Here is a 9185-nt window from a genome sequence, read left to right as displayed (position 1 = left end):
CTCTTGGATTTCAGTGGGAAGACAACTGCCAGCCATTGAGACTGGGTTTCAGGAATGTGGGGACAGCCTTGGGCTAAGCAGTAGCAGTGCCCCAGGTGTCACACACACACACACACACACACACACATACACACACAGGTCCTTGTCACCTGTCCCTGTGGTTAAGTCAGCAGTGGCCCAAGGGGACCCTGCGGAATACTGAAGAAGCCACTTCCTTCTGCAGAGCAACTGGTGGGTTTGAAAACCCCCACCTTGTGAGTGTAGCCATTGCACCAGCAGGGCTCCTTAGATGGTATTAAATCTACCAGCAGCCCCCCAGGAGAGATGGGCAATTCCCTGTGAGGGTCAGGCGTGAGTGTTCTGGTGAGACAGTGAGTTGGAGTAGAACAAAGCTCCGCACAATCTAAGTGCAAACTTAGAACCTGTAGGTTCTGGGTTTAGAATGGAACACAAGCTGATGGGGGCCCCCAGTAAACCTTCACGAGAAGAAAGAGAGACCCAGATAAAGGTGCACAGACTAATGCCTTTGTGCTGCCTCTCCAGGTGCTTGAATCCAAGCTACTACAACCCCATCATGAAGTTCTACCACCCTGTCCTCCATTCCTGCTGGAAGTCTGGCCAGAAGTAAGCTCTCTTTCCACAGCCCTCTCTCCCTCCCTCCCTCCCTCCCTGCCTGCCTGAGGTGCTCCACGTGCCAGAGGTCAAACCGCAGCTGTGTTTCAGACTGGCTTGGACTCTTATGCTACTGTGATAGAAATAACCCCAGAAATGGCTGGCTTTATGAAAAACATGTGGAGGTCTCTACATAGTGAAGGCTTGAGGTTTGAGTTTAGGGCTTCAGATCTAGGTGGGGTCTTTTTTTTATTATTTTTTTTTTGTTTTTGTGTGAGTGTACCGTCAAATCAGATCTGACTGGTACAGGAGGAGATTGTCCCTCCTTCTCCGGCAGAGCATCTGGTGGATTCGAACCGTGCACCTCTGGGACTGTAGTTGCAGCTCCTTGCCACTAGGCCACCAGAGCTCCCCTCTAGGTGGAGTCTTGCTCTCTGGCAGCACTGGACACGGTCCTTCTCACCTTCCAGCCTCTGGGATCCAGAACACAGAGGGTCCTGTCGCATCAGGTTCCTGGGCCGCCCCTTCTAGGGAGGGGAAACTGAGCCCCAAGGCTGGCTGCTGCTCCTGGCTTATTTTTCTAGCCCCTTTCTCTACTCACCTGTTTTCAACTCTTGAAAGGAAAAAGGTGATGCAGGTCACACCCCCAAAGAAAAGCTGTGACCCAAGCAAGGGAGCTGCATCCTGCTTAGAATTAGTTTCTTTTCTTTTTTAAAAAAAATTCTTCTTTTTATTATTATTTTGTGTATGTGTGTCTGTACCTTCAGATCAGATCTGACTGGTACAGGAGGAGATTGTCCCTCCTTTCCTGGCAGAGCATCTGGTGGATTCGAACCATGCGTCTCTGGGATTGCAGTGCAGCTTCTTGCCACTAGGCCACCAGAGCTCCCCTTAGATTTAGTTTCGTGGGGACCGGGACATCCTCAGATAACTGGCAAATGCGGAGAGTTTCCAATAACTGACATATATCTGGGTGGGGGACACAAAACAGGGACACAGCAGTAGTAGAGGAGGGCCTTGGAAGTTCAGGTGCATTTTTGTCTGTGTGACTGTGAAGTCCAGTAGGGCTGTCCACAAGGACAGGGGAAGGCAGGGGAGGGGTGGACATGGGACACCAGAAGCGTGAACTGGACCAAAACCTGCTCTTCACTCTTCCCTAGGGTACCCTATATGGCTGTGGTCCGGACCTTTGATATGATCAAGAAGTGTGCCCATCAGTAAGTAAACAGGCCTGCGGGCAGAGGTGGTGTGAGGAGGCCAGGGCTGCCCGCTGCTGCCTGGCCCTCTTGCCATATTGAGCCAGAGCAGATCCCAGGAACTAACAGCCACATGAGGAATGATGGGAAATGTGGGAACTGTCCTGACAGCATCATTGTCTCATCTGGTGGATTCGAACCTGGTGCTTTTGGGCTGAGCGTACAATTCCTTACCCACTAGGCCTCCAGAGCTCTCTTGTGTTTTTGTTAGATAGAAATACTTAGTAAATTTTTGCCATGAGCCTAGATAATGCAACAGTTTAAGCATGTGTGTTCTATTAATGAAAAGAACAGCTGGGCAGCGAGAGAAGTGCAGCAATGAATGAATGGAAATCCAAAATCTCTGTAAATGCTCATTAAAATGATTAAAAAAAAACAGTGACAGTGGGATGCATTTTTATTGTAAAAATATATATTAAAGTAGTCAGTGCAATAATCATGTTTAATTCATTCTATTCTGTGTGGCCAGTACTTTTGAGTCATTCCACTGTTAACAGAGGCCACTGGCCCTTGAACAGATGGTCTTTGGAGTTGGCACTGAATTTCCCTCCCGCCAAAGAAACCATATCAATTTTGCTGTCCTTACTCATGGTGACAATAATATGCAAAGCAGAAGAGCTCCATGGGATTTTCAGGGAGTAGACAAACATAGAAAGTGCACAGGGCAGGATCTGCTGAAGGATAAAGGCCAGAAGAGGAGTAGCGGGGTGTGGGGGGTGGGGAGAAAAAAGGATGAGGGGAAAATGGAACTACAAGGGTGAGTTGGGTAGAGTGCTGCCTTGGTGGGGGGATCCTGTTGTCAAAGACAACATTGAAAAGAAAAAAAAACACAACCTGTGTATTCTATATACTTGGCTCATCACAATTGCCAGAGGCATTGGCAGATAGACTGGTGACCTTTTAGTTCAGAGCAAGGCATATACACGTGTGAACCCAGTTCCTGCCCCGGGGTGGTCCTGTCTCAAACCATTGCTGTATCCACCCTGAAGAACCAGAGTGTCAGTGTGCCTGTCCCTCTCCCAGGATCAAGAAGGCCGAGATCTTGAGCAACTTGCTGCGCTCTGTGTTGACCCTGTCACCTCAGGACCTCCTCCCAGTTCTCTACCTCAGCCTCAACGCTGTGGGCCCTGACCAGGAGGGCCTCAAGTTTGGCATCGGGATCCAGACGTTTCTCAAGGTCTTGTCCTTGGCCACAGGTGAGACCTCGGGAACCACACTTTCTTAGTCATTCACAGGGTGAGACCAGGTGATGACACCTTTGCCTCACCTGTGCGCCTCTTTCCCCTGCCCCCACCCCCAGAGGTGCCGCTGCAGACCCTCCAGAACCAGGCCTCCGACATGAACAACGACTTGGAGCTGATGGCAGAGATGAACTGCAAGGCCACCAGGACCGCGGTGCGGCCACCCCGGCTCAGCGCGTCCAGGGTCTTTGCCCAGCTCCGTGAGATCTCTCAGCTGTACAGTAGCCCTGTGAGTGGGGGACGGACCTGCCTGTGGATCTCGGGAAAGTGCCCCTTTGAGCCATGCACAGGGAGGGTTCTGAGAGGCCTCCTTCATGTCTGCATCCTGCCACCGAACCAAGCCCCCAGCTTCTTTCTCCCTGTCCTCAAGTCCCACAAGAGAGTCCTGGTGCTGCGGTGGGTTGAACATTCGGCCCTAACCCTAACCTTCAGGACCTCCTCCAACACCTAGCTGTAAAGATAGCTCCTGAGACCCCAAGGGGGGGGGGCGGTTCCACTGCGTCCTATCCGATCTTGTGGGTTGGGACCAAGCCGCATGACAAGCCTGGTGTTTTTGGCTTCATGCACTCAGTGGTGCAGTAAGTACTCAGTTAACATAATGGTCATAATATAATGAACAGAAGGCCTGGTAGGGGGCGAAGGAAAGCCTGGCGAAAAATTCTACAGCCTCGTGAGGCTGCTTGGAGCTGGGGCCATGGCAACCGTACTGTTCACAGTGCTCCCTGATTCAGGGCCAGCACTGAGGTCTAAAATGGTTACAGTTGGATCCATACTCTGGGTGTCAGAAGCTTGGTCCATAGAGGCTTTTTAGTGACCGATTTAGATCATCACCAGGACTTTTTTCTGAGGTGCCCGAGTGCAGCCCAACGGTCAGCCTTGCAGTTAGCAGCCCAGCTCCTTTAAGTCCTTAGACCACCCAGAGACTGGATGACATGACTCCTGATTGAGGGGAGCTTAGGGCAAGGAGAGGCAGCCCCCACTTCGCTGCACAGAGAGCAGGAGAACATTAGTGATGGAGGTAGGGTGGAATGGGACTGGGGTCTGCAAGCACCCTGCAGCTCAGCCCGGGAGAGTGGCGTGGTCTCCTCGCCTGGCCCTCACTCTGGCATCTTGCAGACACGGAGGACTGAACTCATGAAAAACCTGCTTGCCGCCTGCCGCCACTCGGAAGCTCAGTACATCACTCAGTGAGTATATACAGGCTGGGGAGACCCCGTGGGGAAAGTGGGGCAGCTAGAACCACCCCCTGTCACCGTGACCTCCCTTAGCAAAGCAGGAGTTGAGCGGTCCAGGTCCAGAGGTGGGGAAGGGGGGAAGTACAGCCTCTGTTTCATTCATGATGTGTCTGACTTTGGAGGTGGGATCATGATTAAACAGTGCTGTGATTGATTAATGATGCCTGTCAGGGCACCAGGAAAGCACCTACCACATCCAGTTGTGATCAGCTAGTGATGTCTGACCGGAGTCTATTAGTGGGGTCTTGCTGCCTTAGCATCTTGCCGTGATTGATTAGTGATGCCTGCCTTGACATGGGCACCAGGCAGGGCATCTCTGCAGACAGGTGTTGACCGTATCCCTGTATGGCCTCTCTGCTGTTAAAAAACAATCGCTATGGCCTCTCTGCTGTTGGAGCATGTGCTGGCTGGTGGGACCCGTTCCCCCACTCCTGACAAGTGGAGGGGGGGAAAGTGGAACCCCAGAGGTTGAGCTACCATGTCAGGCATCATTGTGACTGAGTTTGAGAGGACAGTCATCACTGCTGTGAGCTGCAGACTTCTCTCTCTGTGTTAACTGGGACCCTAGGGCTTAGAGTCACTTTGCTTGGTCTTGTGCTGCTGCTGAAAACAAAATAGTTGACTTTGAGTTAGCTGTCTGTCCTGAGCAGTCTGCACTCCAGCTCTGTGGACTCAGAGCCCTAGAGCTGGAGTAGTTAAATGGTCACTGATTCGAGCTCACCTTGGAAGAATGAGGCAAGTGGCAGATTCCAGCCCCCTGGGGAGGGTAGGTTCTGCTTTCATTCCACTGCTGTGTATTAACAACAGAATTTGGGTGGAGGAGGGGTGTTGGCACCTGCTGTGCTTTAGGGGGTCAATAGCACCTGAGAAGGTTAGGAAGTTTAGGGGTGAGTTGTTAGAGAACACAATAGAAAAGGGTGAGAAGGACCTGATAGCTTGAAGCTGAATGAGTTGATGAATACATGGAGAAATGGCTGTGCTAGTGTCTGTCCCACAGCCTGTGAACATAAAAGAATGGAGAGGCTGGAAGGTGGAGGGCACGAGGTAACTGATGAACTGAAGTACTCATCTCCTGATCTTCCCTAGACACCTGCTTGGTGAGCTGAACCTACAGATGCCAGAGGAGACAGTCCTAGCTGCCCTGGCCATCACTGTGAGCCTCACACGCCCCGGCAGAGGTGAGTGCCTTTGACCAGTCCTGATACAAAGGGTTCAAGCAAATCTCTCTTCCACTCTCCTTTCTCCAGCCGCCTCCGTACCCCTGTCAGGAGGAAGGCTGCAGCACTCCACAAGCCTCCTTGATGACACTCCTTCCTGAGTGGACCCTTCCTGAGTGGAACCTCCCTCAATGGACCCTTAGCCAAGGGGGTGGACCCTCCCCAAGTGGACCCTTAGCCAAGGGAGTGGACCCAGCTCGCGGGTGTCTTTTCTCAGGAGAGTCTCCACCAACCACCCTGGATGCCGGGAGAGGCATGACCCCAGAGGCTAGAATAGTCTGGCTCCAGGCACGAGTGAATTTGCTGAAGCAGGTGTTCTGGTGAGTGAGGCTGAGAGGAGGAGGAGGAGGGTGCAGGGGGAGAGTGGGACAGCAGGGGGCGCTGGAGGAGCCTGGATTGGGATTGAGCCAGACTGGAGGACCAGGGCCACAGGCCACCAGTATTGTAACTGTGACCTTCACTTCAGGAAGTTTCCAGGCACTAGGCCATTGGTAGACAATTTGTTCTTTTTTTTTTTTTAATTAAGTTTTGTGTGCGTGTGCCGTCAAATCAGATCTGACTGGTACAGGAGGAGATTGCCCCTCCTTCCCCGGCAGAGCATCTGGTGGATTCGAACCGTGCACCTCTGGGATTGTAGTTGCAGCTTCTTGCCACTAGGCCACCAGAGCTCCCCTAATTTGTTCTACAAATGCTTGATTGCTTCTGTCACAATGAATAGACAGTACACTCATCCTCATTAATATCTGTCAGAGACCTGCCTCCCAGATGGGGTAATGACAGCTGTCAAAGCAGTACAGAGTAATGCCCTTAAGTGGTTCTGGCTTGTCACTGAGTGGAGTCACTGGTCTGATGCCATGAGGAGCACTGACAGATCCAGACTGGGGGACGCTGAGGCAGACATGAGTGGACACTGAAGCAGGACCTCAGGGGTGACGTTGAGTCAGGACAAGCAAGCCCTGGGACCTGGTGAACAGGGACAGATCAGATAGGGATCCACAGAATGGAAGGGAGGCTGCCTTCCCTGTGAGGTCAGAGCTGAGGCCCCAGCCTCGCGGACGGAGAGGCCTCACCCCATTCTCGCCCATCCAGCGAGGTGCCCAACCTGAACCGCTTGGTGCCTGCGATCATGGATCACGGCCTGGAGAACTTGCGTAACCAATGCGTGGCTGCACCAGGTACGTGCTGGGCCTCGCGTGCCCCTGGTGAACCCCCTGGAGCCCCTGGTTCAGGGTGGACAGCAGCCGGGGAACATGCGGTGGTGTCACAACAGTGACACAGAGGTCTGGGATTCCAACCTATAAGCCCCTTCCACTGCCACTGTGGGAGGAAGATGTGGCGATTTGCTCACACACACGAAAGCCACCACCCCACCCCCGTTGACTCTACCTCAGAAGGACCCTCTGTCACTTTCAAGGCTGTGAGGCTAACAGCCATCTTCCTCCAAAACTGGTGCATTCAGTTTATTTTTATTATTTTTGTGTGTGTACCGTCAAATCAGATCTGACTGGTACAGGAGGAGATTGTCCCTCCTTCCCCGGCAGAGCATCTGGTGGATTCGAACCATGAGCCTCTGGGATTGTAGTTGCAGCTCCTTGCCACTAGGCCACCAGAGCTCCCCTTCAGTTTACTTTTTTAAGTGACTTGCACACACACGAACTTTACCACAGGGGTTCCCGTAGCCTCAGAAATGCAGTGGGACTGGCCTCTGTCCTATAGAGTGACACAGACAATTAGATGGCTTAAAAGCTTTTTAAGCTCAAGTGGTCCTCTGCTAACACAGAGGTTGATGGTTCAAACCCACTAGCCCGCTCTGTGGGAGAAATCCCCTGGTGACCCCGGTCCGAGGGAGATTCCTACTTGGCCCTGGGTCCTGTTGTGACCTCTAACTCTGCCTCTCTCCTCCCTTCCCAGGGACCTGCCTGAAACTAATGGGGAACTCGCCTATCTGCAACATATCATATTTCCTCAGAAAGTATGAGAAGGCAACGTTCGCCTCTGGATACAGAAACAAGGGAGTGGCGGTCCAGGTAGGGGCAGGGCGAGAGGGTGTCCACCTTCTCAAACACAGGGGCAGGCCACGGGTCTGCAGGTGGAAGGTGAGGTGGGCACAGCTGGATCTGGTACAGGGTTAGGGTTAGGGTTAGGGTACAGATGTGGGCAGAGGAGAGGGAGGAACACAGACCCGGGCAAGCTCTCGGGGTGGGCTGGGGTGAGCTCCTGGAACCTGCTTCCAGTGAAGGTGGGTGGGATGGGGGAGAAAAGCGGGCCCCGAACTTGCCCACAGTTCTCTAACTTCTCTTCCTACCACAGATCCATTATCTGGGAAATGACAATGTGATGATCTTTAATACGGGACTAGAGGAATATACTCCGGTTTTTCCAGAAATCAGGCAACGTCTGGACAGGGTGCGTGGCAGCACCTCCCCGTTTGGTGGGAGGTTACCAGGATACAAACCACTAACTCACAGAATACCGAGATAACTCACATAACTCCGAGAATACGTATATGGTTGGCATCGTGTACCGTGAAGACAGAACCAACCCACAGCTGACCTTCCAGCGGGTTTCCAGAGAGGAAATTGGACGAGAGGCGATTGTCCTTCCTGATCTGGAAGGACCTGATGGGTTTGAACAGTGTGCCTTTGGCATTGCTGTGTAGTTTCTTAACCACGAGACCCCAGAAGTTTCATATACATATATGATAGAGTGTAGTGATTTTGTGATTTTTTTTTTTGTGGAAAGGAGTTGCACTGCTTAGGTGTTTGAATGCACCAGCTGTCAGATGGGGAGTCTGCTCCCATGTGAAGACATGGCTTTGAAGGGTCTGCTGTGTGTGTGATTCTGACTGGACAATACATTGAAACAATAGAAATCTGGGGCAGAGAAAGAACTGTCCCACAGGGTTTCCAAGAGCCTCAGTAAGACAGAGAGTAGGCTCAAGTATGTCAGAGTGGCACAGGATAAGGTTCAAGTTCAGCTGAGTAGTTCAAGGGGCACTGGAGTCAAGGTCAAAACTGACAGCTACAGAGCAGCCTACTCTTTGCTGATCCCAGGGCTGAGAGCTGCTCCTGGGCTGCCTCTAAAGGACCACATTTGGCACAGGTCACACACATGTTAAAGCCTTTTTGCATTATAAAGCAAGACAGAATGGCTCCCCTGCTGTGGAGTGACTGGGGCAATGCTTTCACTTGGCAGCAAACTTCTACATCTGGGGATCCACTTGGGGGCTTAAGTACATCTCAGTGGGATATGGGCCGCTGCAGGAATCTTGCCCCGACTTCCTACAGGTGGAAGTGCTGCCCTCCCACCTCCCAGCATGCAGTGTGCTCACCCACAAGCCCCCAAGGCTTGCAAACAGCCTTTGAAAGAGCGCGTGTTATCTGTGTAAAAAGAGGTAGTTCCTTGTAAGGCAACAAAGGATGAGAAGCTCTGCCCTCAGCCCCTGGGGAGTAAAATCTGAGTAGCCTCACCGACTTACCAGCCCTGTGTCCCCTCCCCTTTCTGCCTTTCAGATAATATGCCGATCAGTCACCAACTTTATCCTGGACGTTGAGCTCATGGCTTGGGACTCAGAAACCAGGCAGTTCCTGGACTACGAAGCGCTCCTTGGTCAGAGAGACAAGG

Source organism: Elephantulus edwardii, unplaced genomic scaffold (assembly GCF_000299155.1).
Source record: "Elephantulus edwardii isolate Elephantulus edwardi_28Jun2011 unplaced genomic scaffold, EleEdw1.0 scaffold00236, whole genome shotgun sequence".
Lineage (NCBI taxonomy): Eukaryota > Metazoa > Chordata > Mammalia > Macroscelidea > Macroscelididae > Elephantulus > Elephantulus edwardii.
Note: the sequence above shows the minus strand (reverse complement) of the source record.